The sequence below is a fragment of the Ctenocephalides felis genome, unplaced genomic scaffold (assembly GCF_003426905.1).
Source record: "Ctenocephalides felis isolate EL2017-DRISC unplaced genomic scaffold, ASM342690v1 CF-g0.4_SCAFFOLD_01604, whole genome shotgun sequence".
In the NCBI taxonomy this organism is placed as follows: domain Eukaryota; kingdom Metazoa; phylum Arthropoda; class Insecta; order Siphonaptera; family Pulicidae; genus Ctenocephalides; species Ctenocephalides felis.
In genome coordinates, this window is record NW_020537758.1 from 19,099,036 (window position 1) to 19,123,213 (window position 24,178).

The 24,178-nt window shown below is 28.6% G+C and overlaps 1 pseudogene; it reads left to right on the plus strand.

The window, feature by feature from the left end:
* LOC113373222 overlaps nucleotides 1-24,178 on the plus strand; it is a 93,643-nt pseudogene that overhangs the window by 67,847 nt on the left and 1,618 nt on the right.

Sequence of the window (24,178 nt, forward strand, 5' to 3'; positions counted from 1 at the left end):
AAGTCCTCAGCGTATTATACAGATACAAAAAACCTATTTTCTCTGACCTTGAACCGCTTCGTAAGTTTCATTTGACCGAGCATCGTCTTCGACGTCCACGATGTTAAGGATACCATCTTCAAACGGAAGATCGCAATTATAAAATATTTACATATTATATTAAAAATATATACTATATAAATATTATTTTTTATTTAAGCGTCGTATTTTTGTAGCTTAAATCCCATAGCCCTAACCATTAACACACAGTCCATCCCCCGTATAAAGGTAATATTAATTAAAATAGTGCACGTCATGATAATTTACTAATATTTGTAAATTGTGTTTTTTTATAATTCAAACATGTAGATATTTATTATTTGATATGAGTACAATAAAATGTGTATATTAACTATTTAAATGTGAAGATACATTCCCTTACAAAGCTATATATTTTTCCAAAAAAATTTAAAATGCTCTTAATGTTGATTCAGTTATATGTTAGGTCTTTGATAATTTTGTTTTGATTAAATGAAAAATTAAGATAAATTTGGTGAAAATATATTAATACCTTCAATATCAGCTACAGGTGTGCCAATACTATTTGAATGCAATCAGATTTTGATTAGATTGGCACATATAATAGCTATCAGTGGGATCCAAGGCTAAAGATTTAGATTTGTTTTAACATCCAGGGGGGTTGTACCCCTTTTATCCCATATACCATATACCACGTTCAACCAGTTAGTAATATTTTATCTAGCAAAACAACATTTGCCTTGCTTTTCACCTAAAAGTTGGATACATCCAAAAAACTCTACTAAAGCACATTGGATAACCATGGATACATAAATAATAATTAATATTTATAAAATTAAAATTAATTATAACAATGTTATATGTTTTTCATACAAATTACCGATTGTTACATTAAAAAAATACTTTTAATTTTGATAAATATGAATTTTTGTTAGATCTATGAACGATTAGAGTATTTTACTATGGTTATTTTTAAGTTTGTATTTCTCGATTGCTATCATAATTCGCTGCGGCATTTCTTTTAATTATGCACAAATGTCACATAAATATGCAAATCTTTTCAAACATGATATCGTTTGAATCAAATTTAGAGAGTGAGACCTGCATAAATTTAGAATTTGGTGTCACTGCGTTATCGTTATCGCAAAATGCTCGTTGTGCAAAGATCTCTAATGAAGTTCTACATTAAACATACTAAAGTAGTAATTGAAAACTCTAATATATGATAGTAATAATAAAAAAGATTCAAAAAGATTTATTATTATATTACTATAGTATTTGTTAAACAAGTTAGGGTTTGTCCATTAATCACTTGAGCAAGTTTTTAAGGATTTTTGGACGCCCCTCCCCCTTGGTGATACATGGTGATATTCAAAATTATCCCCCCGTCTTCCTCACCAAACATCACGTGTATTTTTAGTTACGTGATAAAACTGTAAAAATTTTTATTTTTTATGAAAATGTTAGATTTAAAAAAAAACGTTAAAAAATAAATACACGTGGTATCTAGATTACCCCTCTCTCCCCCACGTGATATTTCGTGATATTTGTCAAACCCTTTTCCCCATAAAAACCTCACGTGATTTAACGAATTGTGGTCAGATTAATAAAAGCATTATCTCCAATATTTTATCATTTTTAAGGTATTGTGACCAAATAGTCTGGGGTGATCTTTTATCAGATGCCAATCTTCCCATTCCATTTTTAACATTATTTTTGTTTTTTTAATTTTGAACAGTAATCAGAATATAGCAGTTCTATAAGTTCTTGGTTGTGAAGAATATCCTTAACCAAGTCTTAGAAAGTTTATTATTTCTCTCATACTATTTTATTATCCACAAATTATTTTTATTTTATTTATTAATTTTATTTTTATTATTATTTGCTTTTATTTTATATTAAATCATCATACTACGGATATCATTTTAATGTAAATTATATCCTTTGTACTCCTATTTATTTAAATTTATGTTATTATTTAATATTATTGCTAGATGTTAAATTATTTAACAGTTGTAATAAATATTGTAATTAAAAAAAAATCTCTCATACTGGGGATCATCTAGGGATTTTAGATGCAGCAATATCTGACCAAGGCTACTTCTACTTAGAAGCATATTACCATCTATATTTACAAGTGAATCTTGGGTTACAAAGCCAAAGCTCTTACTATATAGCCACGGGTAAGCTATATAGAAATTCGTAACTGAATTTGTTGACTTTTAGACAACGTAGGACATCTACATCTATTCAGTGAAGAAATCCGTGAATTGAATTTTCACAGCCATCTATGGATAAATGTGGATGATGATGAAGGACATCATGGGTCAACAGCTGATGTTATTATTTTATTAAGTAATCCTGGTGTAACAGTGACAAAGTGATGACTGTGAAATTTTAAGTGATTTTAAGTGTTATATATATATATATATATATATATATAAAATTAGAACAATGATCTTTATAAGTAAAATCAACGGTGGATCAATGGTAAGTAAGATCAATGACAGTAAACAAAAATGTGTACCATTTGACAAATTTAATATTCATGTGTCAATGATAATATGTTTGAGTAATTATTAAGTATAAATGTATCATATTTTTTATATATCATTTTTAATTATACATTATATCGATAAAAAGTTAATACATTCATTGGGCAGATAAAAGTTTCTTAACAATCCAGTTCTGAGTACCGTTTTCGTGTATTATATTGATTACATACAAGGACGTATCAAGGCCACAAAATTTGCAATAAATCATGAGATTTTATTCTGCGAGTTGCTTTCACATCGCTTATAATAAAATTATTAAAGTATTTTGTATTTTTCGTAATCAAGGTATGTAAGGTAATCTGTAATAGCTAAATATTGCATTAGATTACTAGATACAAAATGAGATTATTTTAATAAATAGATTATTAGATACTAAAATGATTTATAGCCAAGCCCTTAATCAAAATAATGTATTATTATTATAGTGATAGCACTTTGTACTATTACACATTGCACACTTAAATAGTTCAATTAAATTTCACAAAAAATATTATCAACAAGCCTTCAATATAATTAATATGAATTAATTTAAATATTTTTTTTATTTTTAAATTACCAAATACATTTTACGTAATAGAAATGACTCATATTTTCTTTTATAGTAGGTATACAGATATTCAACTGAGATTCTTATTGGGATTCCGTTACAATGTTTGTTAATAAATGAATAATAACAGTATATTGTGTTATTAATATATTTATATATTTATTAACTTATTTATATTTGTAGGATTTAAAACACTTTATAAATTATCTGCATTTTGTATTATATTGAATATTATTTTTATGCATCAGTTATCAAATTATAAATATGTACATGTTTGAAGTATTACAAATATTAATAAATCCTCATGACGTGCACTATTTTAATTAATATTATTTTTATACGGGGGATGGACCGTATCTTAGTGGTTAGGGCTACGGGATTTATGCTACAAAAATCCGAAGCTTAAATAAAAAATAATAGGTTCAATAATGAAAAGAAAAATAAAAAAAAACTTATATGGATCTATTTAAGATGTGGATATATCTTTTATAATTTGAACAAATAAAACGGCAAAAACTTTGCTAAAAAATCCATAGATATATTTTTGATAATTAGTCAAAAAATTCGTGGATAGATTATTTTGGAATATTTCATAAAAATACCCACGGGTTCCAAATATATTGGAATATATCAAATTATTATTTATTATCTTGGCCTCAAATTATCATAAATTACGCAAACCAATTTTGAACAGAAACATGCACAATAAATATTACAAAGACGTGAATATAAATTTTCCATTTCTCATATTCAATAATATAATTATTACCGATTAAATCATGTTTTCTATTCTGTGAAAAAAATATGAGTCTACATTTTGTACACGTTATTTAATTTTTGGCGTAATGTCACCGAATGAGAAAAGGGAAAGTTGGAGCAATCTGAAAAAAAAGTTTACTTTCTAATAATGATTTTTCTTTTTATGATTTGACATATATGGAATACTGGATTTTGATTATATTTGTAATTTATTTGATAAGATTGCTGAATGGTGAGAGATTTTTAATCGCAAGATCTTTAATTAGCTGAGAATCATATTTTAGGAAGTGTTTATAGATATTTGATTAACTTATGCATTTTTGTGATTTTATTTTAATATAAAAGTAGTTTTTTGTAATTTTTATTTCAATATATATATATATATATATATTTACATTCGTAATTTTTTCGACTTATCCAAAGGTTTTGTCGACGATCATGTGGCTCATTTTTGGTGTCTAAATTAACCAAGAACTTTAAAAGTTGTTTTGAATTCACTTTTATTATTCATATTGATCAACATAGAGTTAATAAGGATAAAATATATATTATATAGGTTGTTTATAGGCTATTGGAAAACGAAAATTCATTTATTATTCAACCAATATTCATCCAAAAAATGATTATTTTTAAAGGCATAACTACCATCGTACTGTCGTAAGTAGCATGCATTTTTAAGTGAGTTGTTCGTATTTTTTTTTTTAGATCTTAGATATATATCTCATTGTCATCATGTAAGATATCATTTGCCTTTTCTATGAGCTCCTAAACAAATTTTTGTAATGTCGCAGTTTAAAAAATGTTTTTTTTTTTTGTAAAATAGCAACTAAATAAAAATAACTAAAAATGATTTTTTTGTTCTCGAATTTTTTAAAAATAGCTGATATGAGCTTCATTTTGAGGGTAGATCATAATGGCGAGAAGTTTCTAAAGAGGACTCTGTAAAAATTTCAAGTAAATGAGTCCAGTAGAAGTTGGAAAAACGTGGGTATCATATCGAAAAAGATAGTTTTAAGTTTTGCAGAGGGATAAAACAGATGAGGATTATCGTGGTCAAACAGCTATATCTCCAAAGATAATTTGAAATTTGGAAAATTTTACTGTTTTACACATATTCTTTAATAGTTATTTTTCTAAAATATCTTAAACCAAACCACAGTGCAGGGCCAAATGTGAACGCGTGAGTAGGTAAAAGTCTCTCTTTCGATTTCTCAGATTGTTAGGTAAATTTTAACCTATTTGTTGGTATAGTATAAGTATTTGGTGCTAAAAGTTATTATTACAATATTGATTTGTCACTAAGTTCTACCTGATAGAAAATTGTATTATTTATTACTTACTTATTATTACATGTTACTATGTGGACTTTAGTTTTAGTCCAGTCATTACAGTAAGTTCACCTCGGAATTCAAGATACCCAGTTGTAAGTCTGCAAATACTTATATAATGACACCCTAAAAATTGTCTCAAAACCTACATGTGGCAGGGTGTACGTATCATATGTAGGTCTTGAGACAACGTTTAGGGAGTTAATATACAAGTATTTACAGACTTAGAGCTGGGTATCTCGAATTCGCAGATTTTTACCTTGTTCGGTCGTCTTTTCGTTTTATTATATTGGCCATGAAGGTGACAAACTTCAGGGCATTAAGCTTTACACGGAATGGTTGCTACCCCTGGTAGAGGGGGTAGCGGAGTTTATTAATTGAACTAGTTGTTCACTTCTAATAGTAAAGTCCGCTTAACAACATGTAAATAACCAATAAAAATAAATATATCTTCTTTCATTATAACTTAGTAACAAATTAGTGATTGTAATTAGAACTGCAACATATACATAATATACAAACAAATCAGTGTTTAATACAATCGACAGCTATAAGGGTTATATTATAACACAACAAAATTCTATAACTACGTAACATAAAGAACATACCTAATTTAAGGGGGTATTCTACTGTAGAATTTTGAAAAAATCGAATTTTTTTTTTTATTTTTTCAAAGTTTAGTTATTCAAAAATATGTCATTAAAATGATTTTTCAATATTACTATTATTTTCTGAGTTATAGCCGTTTTCGTGACGTGGCCTCGGTTGGGGTCCGACTTGTCTCAGAACTTTGAACGCGTTTTTCTCGGAACTACTTTTTTCGAGCTGGCGGTAAGGATATCTCGAGTTCTAATGAACCGATTTACTTCAAACTTGGAGAGGATCTTCTCTATACATTGCTTTATCGTATGAACCTTGCCCAAAACTATAACTTTTCATTTAGTATTTTTAAAAAATTCGGAATTGTTAAAAAAACATGAAAAAAAAATATTTTTTTTTTTCAAACTGCCGCCATTCAAACAAATTTTTTTTTAACTTATTCAAGGGTCATACGATAGCGGCATCTATAATAATTAAGAATCCATCTATTTTTCATGTTTCAAATCACCAGGAGGTTTGGAATCATGCACGCCAGGACACCCTCTTTTTTTGCGCCCCCACTTTGACTGCTCATAACTTTGTGAATTTTATTTTTTTTTTCTAATAATTTTTTTATGTAATAATAAAATATCAGTAAACAAATGATAAAAAAATCGATAGTAAAAATATTATTTGTTTCCTTTATACAGCGCTTCAAAAACCGGACGAAAATCTTGCCTCTACAGTAGAATACCCCCTTAAGCTTAAATAGCTGGACTATTTTGGAAGTGGCAAGTAAACTCTCCGCTATCTTTTCTACAGGGTAGCAACTTTCCGGTACAAAAGCTCAATGCCATAAAGATCGCTGTCTAAATACAATAATATGAAATTTTGTTCGAACATAGAATTTAGTAGGATCTCCTAAGTACGTATGTAAGAACTGCTTGCGTTACCAAAGAAGCAAAATGTAGTAATAAATTTTGTAAATTTCGTAAAATGAATCAATATTTTACATATTGATATTTCGTTTTCGTCAGCGGCGCCTCGCCTCACCTGGTCTCGCCTGCACCTAGCGTCAGCCGCGATCTGTGGCGGTATTCAGGTTCCGCGCTCGGATCTCCCCAGTGGTTGTATGTCTTCGGCTTCTTTCTTGCATTCCCCTCTCGTATATTTGTGAGTTGCTACCATCATTCTTCTACTCCTCTTGAGCGTCAAAACGCCGCTACTTAAGGCCAAGTCCATTGCCATTGCCAGAGCAATCGCGTACCAAATTGAAAGCGCTGAGCACAACGCCGTAGGTAGCCCAGCCAAAACAACGAAACGATATTTCGGATACAGTTTTTTATCAATTTATCATCGATACGTCGTATCGATTTAGTGTGTTGTAGTGCCATCCGGAAGTCTTGATTTTGATTAATCCAAAATCCGGTGAGTAGCAGGAAGTGATATTTACATATTGGTCACCAAGTGGGAAAGCGTCCAATTCACAAGGGCTGCCAAAATTCGATATTGTCAATGAAATTTAGTGTCGTGATTGATTTTTAATTTTAATTAGTGGTTTTTGTTGGATATGTCTCATGTAATTGTGCACGATGTGGTAAGTGCATTTTTTTTATTTCAACTTCAAGTCTAGGCACACGGGATTATATTTTTAAATATTTTTTTGTTTTGGTGAATCCATTTAAAAATATTAGTGATAAATGAGTAATCTATTAAAATACCGTTCATACTAATTAAAATAATGTTAAATTAAAATATAATAATGTTCTGTTACTTACCACACTTGTGATACATATTCATAAAAAAAAAATTTTGAAATTAATATTTGAAAATTTTAGTAGTAGTTAATTATGATTTGTTGCTAATATTCGGTTTAAATTGAATTCTTAGTCACATGGCATATAGGCTTACATTTCAATTTTTCAAATTCAGTTCAATTTTTATTTAGAATAATAATTGCAATTCTTTTTATTAATATTATTGTTATAATACGATCAATATAGATATAGTATATAACCATATATATTCCATTAAACAATGCACTATATGATTTAAAGATGTTTAATTTGAACGCTAGATACATAAATGTAGAACATAAAAATGATTCTAAAAGATATTATATATATATATATATATATATAATTATATATATTAGGGTGGACCTTAATATGGCCATTTTCGAATTTCCATGCTCCCAAGGGCTCAAATGGTTCCAAATTGATAAAAAGTAATTCTCTGAAATATATAGCTCCTATTATTAACTTTTAGATAGTGCGCAATTCAATCAAACTTTGTATGAAAATAGCATGAAAAAAATTTTAAAAATCAAAAAAAAAATTTTTTTTTAGGTATAACTTAGCGACAAATGAATTAAAAGTGAAAATTCGTCATTTTTCATTGAAAAATTCGACGCTCATTATAAGATACTGACTTTTATTAATTTACTTCATTTTAATCCAGTGTTCATATAAAAAAAACGTTATTCGTAGTTCTTCATCCAAAATACCACTTTTCGTTTACAATTTATAATTTGTCGCCAATTGATGCTTCCATCTTCTGATTTAAGATTTTTACATAAATTCATTTTAGATGATATTTTCTATTTTCCCATTGTGAATTTAAACATTCCACCTAAAGATCTCGTATTCAAATTATTGTTCTACTTGAGTGCTCACAAATATTTAGGGCGTTGTTTATAGTACAATAAACTTTGAGAAATTTGGATTTTTCCCACGATATACATTTAAATTTGTAAGAGTATTTTATATTTTTTAGTAATCTTCTTTTTCTATTTTAAAATATAAGAAGAATTAAATACTATATTTTAGCAAGGCATCCTATATTACAATTAGTACTTTAAATTATAAATGAAGTGTTATACTTTCACGAGATTTATTGCACAGTAATTTATGTTTTTAACCAATAAAATATACATTGATATAAGTTAATTTATTTTATACCATTCGCTAAATTATACCTAATTTACATAATTTGCAAATAATTAAGATTTATCGCTATTTATAATAATTAATCCAAAACGATCTTGATGCTCTAGTTAATTTTTTAGTCGAATGTTAACAGTTTATTTTTATTAACTGTAAATCTTAACACGTATCGTTTGTATTAAATTTCTATGATTTTAATTTATATTCTCAAAATGCCTAAAAATATAGTAGTAGTTCTATTTATATAATATTAGACACTAAGGGAGAATCTTGAATCATCTTTCACCCATGACGTGTAGTTTTTGAATGATCAACTTTTCCCCTTAGGAGATTTCAATTATAGTTAGCTTACGACATTTTTATAATGAAAATTGTACTAATAATTTCTAAGTATATTACAAAATAGTATTAATAAATAACTCGATTTTTTAATGTATCCATCTTTTTGCCGTTACAAGATCGCAATGTGGATCAACGTGGTGCTAAATAGCCCAACAAACTCATAACACATTATGTTTGCATGACAATCATCAAAGTAACTGTTAAATACTGCTATGGTTTTGATATGAATAAAGAACGCAAATTTAAATTTCTTAGACTTATCCAGATTGTTGCTACTTGAATATTTTTTTAACATTTTCTAATACATATTTTTCAAGCACAACGGTATGCAATATAAACTTTTACTAATACTATATTTTCAATACTAGTAATCAAAATTTGCTATCTAACTTAATTGAGAGTTTTGTCAAAATACAAACTTTAAAATTCAGAATTTTCTTAGAAGACTATCAAAAATATATATGTGACGCTCATTTTTTTTTTGAAAGATTTGTCCTTAAATAAATGTCTATTAATATGCATTAGAGTAATGAACTGATGTAAGAACATTTTTCTAATTTTTATATTATATATATATATATATATATATATATATATAATTTTTATATTACCTTTATTCTCATTAACATTTGTCCTGCACTCGACAGTAGGTCGAATCCTTTAATCGTTTTATTTAATTTTGATACATATTTTTTTCTATAATTTTGTGTATTTCTGTAATTTCTATAATTTTTCATCTTGTGTAATTTTCCCAAAACTGCAAACTTATTATTTTCAATGATGCGGCACAGAATTTACACTTTTTCCAATATGGATTTCATCCAGCTTCTTTTTAGTTTCAAAATCGTGACTAATAGAGTTTTTTTGTATACAAATTTGTTTACTTCTTCATTTGTTTCTGTGTGGGTCCATTGATTGTCAAAATTACTACCTAAAAATATACAAAAATCAATATGTTGTAGAAAAAATGAAATAGAATATTATCTAAAAAGTTAGTATCGGTTGTTAAATAAAATTGGTAAAATAGTTGCTAAGTGTTCTAAGTAATCGAGGGCAATAAATAAAAATATAAAATATAAAGCATAAATAATAAGCATCTGTTCCATTAACGCAGTTTAAAAATAATATTTCAAATTCAAATTTTTCAAAATTAAAATAATAATTAAAAATGCTGCGTTTGAAGTACAAATTGCTCGTTAAATCTAATTTATATTTTTTGGTCAGTAAAATCAGTAATTAATTTAACATTATAAAATAATATATATATATATATATATATATATATATATTTATATATATATATATATATATATATAATATATATATATATATTATTTTATAATGTTAATTATTTCAAACAATTTATATTTAAAAATGTGATATGATATACATATTAGTGAAATATCTGCAGTTAAATAATTTAAAATACATAAAAGAAAAATAGATAAAGTCAATAATTACTTTGAAACAATTAGACGTAGCATACTATTGAATATATTTAGTTTGCAAAACATTAAATATAAATTCTCGATAAATTGATAATATTAATAGTTAAAACTTGAATCCAATAACATTGAATACTTTTCCTATAATTTTAAAAGTCTTTCGCTGTTTTTTATAGTATTTTGTTCCTCTTGATTGAACAATCTGTTAAATAGCTTGTCTTTTTATGGTTCGTGATCTTCATAACACGGGAAAACAAATTAGAAGAAGAATAAACTCTTGTTGCGTGAACGGATTTTCTTGCCTATTGTTTGGAACTACATAACAATGCACTTTTGCTACTAAACATTTTAACCTCAAACAGGATAAATAAACACAGTACAAGTAGAAGAATCTTATTGGGAGGTGGAACACCTCAGAGATATTTAAATATACATCAAATTAAACTTTACCATCGGTAATAGAAAAATTTTAAAAGTAAAAAAAATGTGTTTTTAAAAGTAAAATCATGTATTAAATATCGGATTTGCTAGGAAGTCAGATTTTCTGGCGTGTCGGATTTACTTGCGTCTCGGATTTTCTGGCGAGTCAAGGAAAATATTTATCATAACAGCTCATTAAACTATTGAGTTTTGTTTTGTATATAATTAAATTTTTTATATAATTTCTTAAGTAAAATATGACTAAGACATAGTGTTTACTCTAAATGTCTAGTGCATATTATAATTTTATTAATTTATAATAATTCATCATATAAAGTATCTACTTCACGCGACAATTTAATAACCATTCTTGTTAGTTCTTGTAAAAATATGTTTTGAATAAATTGAATTCAAAATAAATAATTAAAATTATTTTAGTATTAATATGTTCCTAATTAGTAAGATTTTTAGTTTCTTTTCCTTACAGAAAATTTGTTATTATATTATGAGGAATAGTTTTCAAGTGCACTTTTAATGCCTTTTTGTGAAATTAATTGATTTCATATAAAGAATTTTTTGGATAGACAAAAAATATTAATTGTAGATTAATTATTCTCGAAACACCCGCAAAACTTTGAAGTTCCTGACTCAAATAACTTCAGTTTTTTCTAATATAAAATATTACTTTGTACTGCCTTTGGGAATCCTTGGTACCTACAATTCCATGACAAGACAAAACACGTCAATGACCCTTCTTACCTATCGTTTAAGCGATTGTATCTTCTTTTCTAAATTGCTTTGTACTATATTATTATTGCATTGGAAGCAAAAAATCGAAAACTAAAATAATTTATTTTTAAAGCTAACTTATGTTTATATTAATTTTTGATGATAATTTTGTGTACAAAAACGATATTATTTCAATACAAATCGTTTGCAAAATAATTCTAATAAAATAGTCCTCGTTTTTGTATCCTTCACGATCAATTGTATTCTTGTCTACGTTTAAAAATCTTTTTACTATCTTTACGATTTTTACAAATATTACTTCCAGCATAACTCACGCTATTTCCAAGTGAAGATATTATTTATTGCCCATCATAAACATTACACACAAGAAAACCTCTCATTACATGCTTGTTGCGCAAGGCGATGCACAGTTGGGTGTAACTAATCGAAAGTAATTAAAATCTGAACTATTATAATAGTAATATAATATATTATTAACTAGAGTTTCATATAATATTTATATCTGTCCATCGGAAAAGTTTCACCACCTGTCTTTGCTTTTTCTATATTTATTTAGCGATCTACATTGGTTTGTTTATTATCATACAATGGATCCACTTCATCCTTCTCTAATTTCTTCACCAGTTATAACAATTCTTGTTAATTTTTATAAAAGATGATTTAATCCAAAATCAAAAATCCAGTTTATATTTAATATGCAGTTTTGCTGATTGCTCTATATAATTTAATTAGAATAAATCTAATTTTATCCTTTATTACTTTTTCCCAGAAAGATGAAGTTCGCGCTGTGTTTAGCCGTAATAGGCTGTCTGGCGCTATCAGCCCTATGTTCTCCTGTTCAAATAGTTGAAGTTCCCAGGGAACAAGCATTGGAACCAAAAGTACCTCAATCAGTAGCAAAAGCAACTGGAAGACAAACTGCAGCAGTCTCACCATCAGCTGCACCCATAGAAGACGACGATGACGACGATGATGATGATGATGACGATGACGATGATGATATTAGTGATGCTTTGGATGTCGACGTAGGAGATGGTATGTGATAGATAAAAAATATTTCATACCAAGAATGTGATATTGGATGATACATAGTTTTTTTTATTTTTACTTAGATGATGATGACGATGACGACGATGATGCAGGATCAGATGATGATGATGATGACGACGATGACGACTACTTGGAACGTCTCTTAGATGACATATTAGGAGGTAAATACGCAGTTAAAATGTGACTTTATTTGGCGTGTGTTGCTTCTATGTCATTTTCCTTTTTCTTTTCTTCTGCAGACGATGATGACGATGACGATGATGATGAAGACGATGAACCTTCACCATCGTCCGGCATCTCGCAGCCGGCTGTGCCCTTAGCTCAACCCGCAACTGCCGCACCTATTGTCCAACCCCAAATTATTTCAGTAGGTGATGAGGACGCATTTTCCGCAGATTATGCTGGTGAGAGCGCCGGCGATGCAGCCACCGACGCATACGACGATTTGGCCGAAGAATCCTCGGTCAACGATCCTCAAATCGTGGAAAAGGATCCCGTAGCAGTTGCACCAGTCCAACAACAACAAGCACTGGCACCACAAGCACTGGCACCACAAGCACCAACAAGCACCAACTGACGATGACGATGATGACGACGACGACGACGACGATGACGATGATGACGAAGCTGACTCTATAACTGACGCACTTGATGACGATGACGACGACGATGATGATACCGATGACGATGATGACGATGACGATGACGACGAGGACGAATTCATCGGTGATGATGTCATCGAGGCGAGGAAAGCACGTGAGTTGACTAAGGGCAAACACCACAAAAAGTCGCGCAAAAACGTTGCCAAAACGAAGAAAGCGACACGATAGACTTTATAGGTCGCACGACGAGGGCAACATTGTCACAGTAATAGATACTCAAAGCCAATTTTAAGTTAGTAAAGTGATTCTTAAGCAAACAAATGCATTAAAGCTTGTGAAATTTCTGTTAAATAATGACTCTTTGCCAGTAGTGACAATGTTTTACCAAGTGTGCGAAGTGTTAAGGATTTTTGGGAATGTTCAGGCTATAACAAAAAGCTCTTAAATGCATTAAATATTTTCCAAATACGTTTTTGACACTATATTAAAATCTTAATCATACTTTTTTAGTGTTTTTTGTTATACATGAACAAGCTCTAAACGTGTTGATTCCTGGCAGTGTATTAAAAATCGTTCAAGAAATTTATGTAGTCAGTTTTTTTATGATTGATGAATGATTCTTAATACAATGTTTGAAATCAACATTTAGTTAACATTTACTGCCCATAATTTTTCTCTCTAACAATATTTTAATAACTAAATAAAATGCGCGCGCTAAAAGTGTTACATTGTACCGTTGTTTTCAAAAGACTTTGACCGCACTAAACATTCCAACGACACTGTATAAACGTGTGCTGTGTTATTTATTTAAATGTTTTATACATATATATATATATATATATATATATATATATATATATATGCATGTGCATATGCATATTAAGGGCCTTAGTTAAAATTGAAGCAGTCTTTATTGATGAGCTCGTTTTAGAATGAAAAACGTGCTAGTGAAGTAAAAAAATATCAACATCAAATTTTCAATCTTTGCCTCAATTTTATTTAAAGTCAATATATATATATATATATATATATATATATATGTGTATATGTATATGTACATGTTTGTGTTGATAGTTACTTATTTGTTGAGTACGAAGAGACAAAGTTAAGCGGTTTTAAGATAATTTATTTATTTATTTATTTATATTTATATTTATTATAATATTTCTATGCGTACATGAAAACTACTGCATTGAAGTTAAAAATCGCTTCCGTGGTTGATGTCATTCTTTATAATTTTTTATTAAAAATTTTAAACAATGACATGGATATTTAGAACATTGATATTTTATGTTGTAAAAATATGCAAAATTAAATTTTCTCCATGTACAAAATTATAATGAATAGACAAATTGTTTATTTAAAAACGATTATTTGTGTTTTATTTCAGTTCATGGTTATCAAAGTTGTAAAAAAGTCATTTGTGTGAAGGGGGCGATCTTGAAGCCATTTTTAACTTAATGCACTAACATCATATTAACATTAACATATATTGCTTAGGAGGAGGTTGATATGAGAAAATTATTATTGTTCCGTTGACAAAGACATGACTGGATTATTGACTGATTTCTAGCTGACAAATGTGACTATTGACAGAAATTATATGGTATTTATCATCCACAAATCACTTTACATTATAAAACACACTGTATGATACACTAAACGCATGATTTGACAAATTTAACAAACTCAACAAGAAAAATAAAATTTCCAGATTGCACGATTGAAAATAATGTTTTCCAATGTTGCTTCTCAATAACACGCAAAGCATGCCTTTCGAAATTATTTTTATATTATTAAACTATAATTTACATGTGAAAAAATGTAAAGAAAACGTCGAGAAAATCTTGGTCCTTTTCGTGCCAATTGATCTCAATTTAAGTAGATTTATTAACTTAATTTCTACGATTAATATGGTGCATCCGCTTGCTGATTAATAATTAAACGTATTTGCATATTTTTAATGAGAACTTGATATAAGAAATTGAGAACAAGATAAAATGATTATATTGAGTGGTTACGGCAATTATACCAATAACCACCTCACGGTGTGTGAATATCGGAAAATTAAATTTAATTGCTGAAGATATGATTTGCATTCGGTGTCGGCGAACTTACAAAACCATAAAAAATATGAACAGAGTGAAAATATAAAACAGAACGTTTCTATTTTGTTTTGGACGTAGTGAAATTTGAAAATCACTTTTGTTTGACCACATCTGTTAGCACAATGCTGCAAATACCAATATCAACATTTAAGACAAACATTGATTTTGAGTCAGAACTAGGTCCCAAAAGAGATTCTGTTTCTTTTATTCATTGATAAGGTGACAATTAGATACATCCGATATGCGTAATGATAAAAAAACGCAGAATGAAGAAACTTTTTACGTTTTACAAAGTGTGAATGAAACGTATGACCCAAAAACACACGTATATTTCGATTTCTCTTTCGATACAACGGCGCAGAACGACAAAAACATTCCTTCATTAAATCTCTGAATATAAAGTAACCCAGATCAACATCCCAAGGGAATTGAAACTTCTACTAAATCTGGATACATTAACATATGTAATAACAATATTTACTTTCCATTCCGAATTATTTTTAAAATTTTTGAATATTTCACGAAAAGTGTTTTTTACCAGGTCTTCAGTACTTACTAATGGAAACTAATAGCTTGAAAATGCAGAAAGAGAAATATAACTTAATTTGAACCAAATTGTAGCTTTCTGGATTTTTTTTATTCATTTTTGAGTAATATTTATAGACTTGTAAAGTTTTAAAATCATTAGTCATATAGTACATAAATATCCAAACATAAGTGTAAGGAGCATTTCACGTTAAGAGGAGTTTCAAGACTTCCAGACAATAGAATAGGAATGATTTATTAGTATAGAGTAGGTGTAGGGCATTTTTTTTTTTGAGAAAACTTTCTAATTCTAAGAAAACGGTTCGGCTGATCGTTTTACAAAGCAAATAGATACAAGTTCACAAGTTTCATCCAAAGTCTTTTAAATTTTTTGAAAAAACGTCTTCGAAAGGTCAAACTTTGGCTCAAGTACATACAAATACGTACTTTTATCAATTTTGGTGTCAAACGATTCAGAATGACTTAAATACGAGAATACACAAAATCAGCAAGTCGGATTTTTTGGCTAAAATATACTTTCCTTCGAAAAAGTTATATAGATTTAATCCTGAATAAAAACAATTCTCTGAAAGTTTTAGCTCTTAATTTTAATTTTTAAATAGTACGCAATTCAATCAAACTTCGTATGGAAATAGCATGTATAAAAATTTGAAAAATTAAAAAAAAATTTTTTTTAGGTATAACTTAGCGACAAATGAATTAAAAGTGAAAATTCGTCATTTTTTATTGAAAATTTGACGCTCTGCAAAACAGATTTTTTATAAATTGTTGTGTAGAGCGTCGAATTTTGAATAAAACTCATTGATTTGAAAATTTTTGAAAATTTTTCCATGCTATATTCATACAAAACTTTGATTGAATTGCGCACTATCTAAAAGACAATATTAAGAGCTAAAACTTATAGAGGATTTTTTTTATCAATTTGAAAGCATTTGAATCTTTGGGAGCAAGGAAATTCGAAAAAATCCATATTAAGGACCACCATGATATATATATATATATATATATATATATATATATATATAATTTAACTCTTTTTTTGCTTTTAACAACTTTTTCTTCCAAAAAAGAACTCTTACAATTCTAATTATGCTTTTATTCTTGCTTCTAATTTTATTCAAATGCAACTTAACATTTAAAATTCCAAAACAATAATTCAAATTTTGTTTAATTTCAACTCAACATTTCATATTCTATCTCATTGTCAAGGATCGACCAATGGATCTCAGGTGTGTGTGTCAGGCACGCTACAGACTGGGCTATTCCCAACAAAGACAATGCATCACAAATATACTTTAAAATGAATGATCATGTGTAATCATTTCCGCGACATTCTAATTCAACAATCCAGTATCATTTCCATCAAATTTGATCTAATTTCAATCACTCACCGCGCATACGAAATTTCGCTCCGCCAATTTTCAAATCCGGTGCTTCCGGTTTTGACTCCAGTCAGATATAATATGGAAAGAAGAAAAAACGTCCGTCGTTCGTGTTTGCATTCATATACATTTATATCGATGTCAGTGGGTTAAAACTTGACACACATGTTCATACATTTGTCGGAACGCTCGCTCTCCATATTATCACGTGTAGGGCATGCGACTCTGACACAGATCATCGGCCCGGTACAGGTGCCGCGGCGGTACGAAGGCACGACGCCCGGTGCATATTGATTGTATCGATATCGATATCGAGAAGATTGGTAGTAAATCGACGATTCGTACCGGTTTCGAATTGGTTGGGTTGTTAGAAGACGAATCCGTATCCTCAATGACGGAAGTTGAATAAGAAATACGTGTAGATTCGTCAATCGAAATACAGTGGTACCCCGCCTTACGAGCTTAGTTCGCCGATTAAGGGCAGTAAATCGACGATTCGTACCGGTTTCGAATTGGTTAGAAGACAAATCGATATCCTCAATGACGAAAGTTGAATAAGAAATACGTGTCGATTCGTCGATCGAAATACAGTGGTACCCCGCCTTACGAGCTTAATTCGTACCAAAACCACGCTCGCTCGTCGAATTGCTCGTATCTCAAAGCAAATTTCTTCATATATATACATTGAAATGACACTTATTCGTTCCAGCACAGTGTTTTTTGATAATAAAAATTAATAATACTTTATCTGCAAAAACGTAGCAAAAATGATCAATTTATCATTATACTAGTTTTTGCGTTTAAAAACTGTCCAATGAGCATTACATTCTTTCAACATATTATAGTAAGTATTTCGAAAATTAGTTAGACAAGTTGGTCAAAGAATTCTGTCGCCTCTTTTTTGGGGCGATTTTTATCCGCAAACTTTTCAACGTTGCCCCACGTTGCACAAACAAATGCACAGCATTAATATTATTGAATTGACATTTTTTACTTTGATAATTCACTTTAAATATTTGTGTAGTAGTTAAATGCGACTTTACAAATACGAAAATCCTAGCTATGCCTCTAACTCGCTCGTATCTCAAATTTTACTCGTATAACGAAACCAACAAGCCGCTTCTATCTTCAAAAACATGTATGACGAATCGCTCATAGGGATAGATACTATTGTAAAATGAATGAAATTCTTTCTGAATATCTTGAAGCTTAGTAAATTTGTCAAAAAAAGAATCCCATATTTTGTTTTAAAACCGATTATAACTTTTTATTTTTGCTAAAAATATCTTTGATCATATAACGACAGAAATTTATTTCTGAACATTTTAAATTTTACTTTCATATAAAAATATGTTTTTAGTAAAATATGGTTCCTAATGTTTGCTACATCAAAAGACGGTCCAAATCATCAGTTTGCATCAGTTTTCGTCAATTTGGGTTCGAACGTGTTGGGTTTTTCTAATATATTCATTAGCAAGCCAAAAATTCATAAAAAAAATCATTTTAATATCCAGAGTCATTGGCTTCATTTCTCTGATCTTCGAGTTAAATATAAATGTATAGTAACACCTGTAAGGGGGCTTCTATTAATCACGTGATCGACTTTTTAAGAATTTTTGGACACCTCCTTTAGTGGTACGTGGTGATAAAAAAATCTAAATTAACTCTCCTCCCCCACCAAACTTGTACACCAATTTTTAGTTACGAAAAAAATTGTAATTTTTTTTATATTTTGTTTGAAAACGTATGGATTTTTTTAAAAAAAGTAAATGCGCATGATATCTTACTACACACCTTTCAACCCCCACGTGATATTTTGTGATTTTTTGTCAAATCTCACTACCCCCTAAAAATCTCATGTGATTAATAGACTCATGTAAAATATTAATTATATATTTTAACTAATAGATATGTTGAAGACTTTTACATGCCCAATTTAGAAAATCAATCAATAAAACATCTAAAACCGCTACATTTGAGATGAAACTTCTATTTTCTAATTTTTTTTCTGGCCACTTCTAACTAATTCTAATGCTTATTAAATGTTATACAAATTTATGTATAAGCTATAGAAGCTAACCCACTTTTTTAAAAAAGATCTTAAATGTGTTCATTATTAAATATGCTGCTTTTTTATGAATTAAATTTTTATTTGGAGAGTACAATTATTATCTTTGTATATTGGTATATGATATAAAAGTTCTTGGGCTTATAACAAGTAACTTTGATATTACTTCAAATCGTATAAATTAGTAATCTAATTTAAATTTTCAAGAAGTCTTGTTTTTGAAGATAAGACTGCTTCTCTAACTAAAGTATCTTATAGATTGTACTATAATAATCTTGATTTTAAAAAATTGCGTTAAATCATTATGACTAGTAATATTTTTTTATATTACACAACATTCAGAAAAAAATCTTTGTAAATAATGAGAGGTAAATGACCAATCAATATAACATTCTGAAGCACCAAAACTCATTTAAACATGGCTTTATTATAAATAATTTTAAAGAAAGGTCCTTTCTCTAATTATCTAAAGAATTTTTACCATTTTTACATACATTTACCAATTCTAAAAATTCAATTATTATTCACAATGTGTTCTCACAAATTCGATATTTCCGTTACAAATTTTCGAATCAACGCGTTTAACAGTACTGTGCGAATTTCTATGCGTCCATTCATATCCGATCATTAAATATTATAATATATACGATAAAACAACTAAGTCAGTATGTTTCCGTGTGAACAAACATTGAAAATACAAATTCAGTGGGTTAATACATAAAAAACTTTGGATACATGTCGTAAAAACCATTGCCGGTTTTATGTGAAAGCAGTTTCAAAAACACAGCTGAGAATTTTAAATGATACATTCATTCTAATAAAGGAAATGATTGTCTAAATTATACGGAATATTAACGGATCAAGCCATAAACTACATCACATTTTTCGATAACCGGTATATAAAAATTTTCATGGAATATTTTATTATAATAATTTTGATTTGTTTACTATTTAAGATATGCTTCCTGTATTCATTCTGACCTAATCGGAAGAAATCAGCTTTTATATTGAAAGAAGTAAAATAATTTAATAATAAGTGAAAAAAAAATAGCGAATCAAATTAATCAATAGTTCCAACATTAGTTTTCTACATGCACAATATAATATTCTATTCATTATTGTGGTTGATTGGTCGAGTCACATAATTTATTAGCGAATAAAACTGTTGAGAATATATATAAAAGTAACTTGAGCAAGTAAATTAAATAGTTAATAACCGAATAATAAATTCATTATTTCAATCTAGCAATATTAAATAAAACAATACAATAAATTAGTTAAATTAACTGTAAAAAAATATGAATCTTTCTAAGGGTTTCAAATTTGGCACATAAGGTGACGTTGGAGTCCAATAGGTTCTAGTTAATTAAAAAATAATTAAAAAAAATTTCACTTTAATTTCCTGACCAGGCAAACCTATCTGATACTTTTTACCCTCTTTTCATTTATATAGATCAAGTTGATCATAATATTGTTTTAAATATTTTTTAAAGTTACTAAAATTTGCATTTGTTTTTAATTTACAAATTAATGTAGTTGCATATAACTGTTCAATGAATCGCAATTCTTTTTGTGCTTTATACACAGAAATTTTATTTAAATCGATTTTGGTATATAACATTCATTTAAATAAAATCATTATTAAAACACTAAATGATGATCCTTTATATAGCCAAAACATTTGAGAAAAAAATCTTATTAAACACTGTTCATCTCTTGAGATAAATGAAATCGAGTGTCGAATTTGAAGAATAATATTATTCTCTCTCCAAATTTGTAACAAAGAATTTATTATTATTTTTCATTTTAGGACTACTTCATTAATCTACATACAATTTTTTAATGAATCTTCTCATAATGAGAGAGGAGATTGAGAATCCTCATATATGAGGATGCAGCATTATGGTTATTTTTGAGTAAATATTTTAGAATTGTTTCATCTGTTACATTGTGTTCTTCCTCCATTAAAAAACCTTTAGATCGAGGCTAACGATCTCAAGTGAAACTTTTACTAGAATTTACTTTATTTGTTGGAATTCCAAGAACGCCCGCGAAAACGTCTTCCATTTGACATGACCTACATGAAGACTTTAGCTCTGGTCCGCTAAGAAACGATACGTGAGTGACACTTATTATTCGACTTCGTTTTATCTTCAACCAATTAAATTTCTTAAGACGGAAGACAAACGTTTGACGGGAATCCTTCAACTGGTGACCATGACACACTACCGGAAGAACCTGTTTTGAACTCGGGAGGACATTCACCTGAAACTGACGACGACAACCAGGGACAGACTCTTCACTTCATTCTGCATTATTTTGGATGCATTGGATAAATATTGATTTTATCATTAAGGAAATATTCTAGACATCTTTTGTTTTAATTGAATAAATAAACTCTCAAAAAGTTCTGTATAGGATATAGTATTTGTTGTTACCGATTCAGTATCTTTTATTATTATTAGAGAGAGGCTAATTAATTCCCGTAACCATAAACAATCTATGGACTGCAAAATGCTTGAATATATATAAATACGAAACAACTACAGATATAAGCAAATTTCACCTACATTCTAAATCAATATAATTTTATGATGATACTAAATGCTTGATACTGATCGTAAATAAATTGAGAATATTTATCGATGATCCCGAGATAGAAGTTGTATTAAAAACCTTTTTTTAGAATGCCAATGCAATACAAGCTAATATATATAACGTAAAATAATTCAGAAAACCACATTGAATTAGAAGGACTGTTCAACAATCTCTAATCACATTATTAATTCTAAAAATAAACTAGTGGTGCAAGGCATCGTGCCTTAAGGCAAATTGTTGGAACTTTCCGTACCAAAAACTCGATAAAAAAAACATTGAAATTTTTTCAAAACTTTTAAAAAAATTAGATTTTCGAGAAATTTTAAAATAAAATGGACTTTTTGTGAAAATTGAGATTATTTTTGTATTTTTTTTTTTTTTGAAATTTTGAAATTTTTTTTAAAGCAGTCGCGCTGCATAGCTGGTTTAGAGTCAAAACACTCATACATCCATTTTTTCTAAAGTACCTATGCCAAAATGTTCAGAAACCTCTGAAACGTAGAAATATATAAAAATTTTCATTTTCGATTTTTCTGCGATTACTAAAACTTATCCTACGAGAAGTTAATAATTGAAATTTGCTTGTCTATAGTATCTATTAACTGCATAAATTATCTGAACTTGAACTAGAAATAAATATCTGAATTATTGGCATGTCATAGATCACCAGTTCCATTTTGTGGACTGCTAAAATTTTTCTTTGTAAGTTGTCATAGACCCCTGGGAGTAGATATAGACTCTCTTTGACTTTAGTAGATACTACAAAAATTAGGGATTCGATATAGGAATGGTCTAGTGTATTTATTACAATTAATTTATTCCTCAAATAAGACGTATAAATTGACTGAAAACTGTTTTTCAAACCTATGAGCTGACACTGATAATTACAATTTGCAACTCTGATTAAGATAGAATTATTTCAAAATTATGTTCTACAGCACCAATGACAATTTTAAACGAATTTTCCAAATCAGTAAAAATATTACAAATATATTGGCGATTACGGGCCCATACACTCTAACCTGAAACTAGCCTAGTGTTAGGTTGAGAGCACATTTAGCCTACCGAATATTTAAACAGCCGCACCATAGTATTTTCTCAAAAGCGGAATTTGCGAATTTGATAAAACTTGGCACACATTGTAACTATACTTTACCAAGATGGTGACAAAAATTTTGAATTGGTTCATGCACTAGTTTTTGATATATTACTGTAGTTAGTATTTGAGATGCTAGTAAAACGTGCCATCACTAGTTCAAAAAATAATTCGGCAAAAAATTTATAGAATAATATCACTATTTGAGATAAAAATGTTCAGTTCTCATAAACGTTTGTGACTTATTATTTTAGATTAATTTTATAAATCATCAAATTGAACACTTGGTAATTTTTATTTATTTTAAAAGAATATATTATTAAATATTAAAAACAAAATATTTACATTTTTTTAAGTGATGCAATGAATTTTATAATATAAAATAATATTATAAAGTCAATTATACAACAATCATTATTGATCTGAAGGAGGGCTGCACATTTTTATTTCGGTTGATATTGTATAATATAATATGTATATAGTTGTATCAATATATATTAAGAAATATAAATTAATAAATTATATTTAATTTTAATAAATTATTAAAATTAAATTAATTATTATTAAAATTATTTTATCAGGTGCGATGGTTAGCACAACACAGACTCCTCAAATTTACATCGCAAAATACAACAGATTTGTGGATGGTATCTTAGGAAGCATCAACAAAATCTTAAGAAGGTCCTACGATCCGGTCAATGTACGTCTTCAGAGTGCCGAGAATGTTAAAAAAAGCAATGGAAAAAAGAGTGGACACAAACGCAGGAATAACGTTCACAGGTGAGGTGAAATACTTTCTTTGTGTGACCTATTTAAATTCTTTACCAGGATCGAACTTAAAAAATCAAAACCAAATCAAATAATAAAATGAAATAAATATATCTACTTGTTATGCACTTCGTTTAACCTTGCACTACTCAATAGTGTGCAAACAAATTGAATTCAAATATATTTTTTTATATTTCTTCAACTATAAATGCTTTTGAACTTTCTAGGGAAGTTGCTCAGTAGACCTTCAAGTTCACAGTTCAAAATAATTA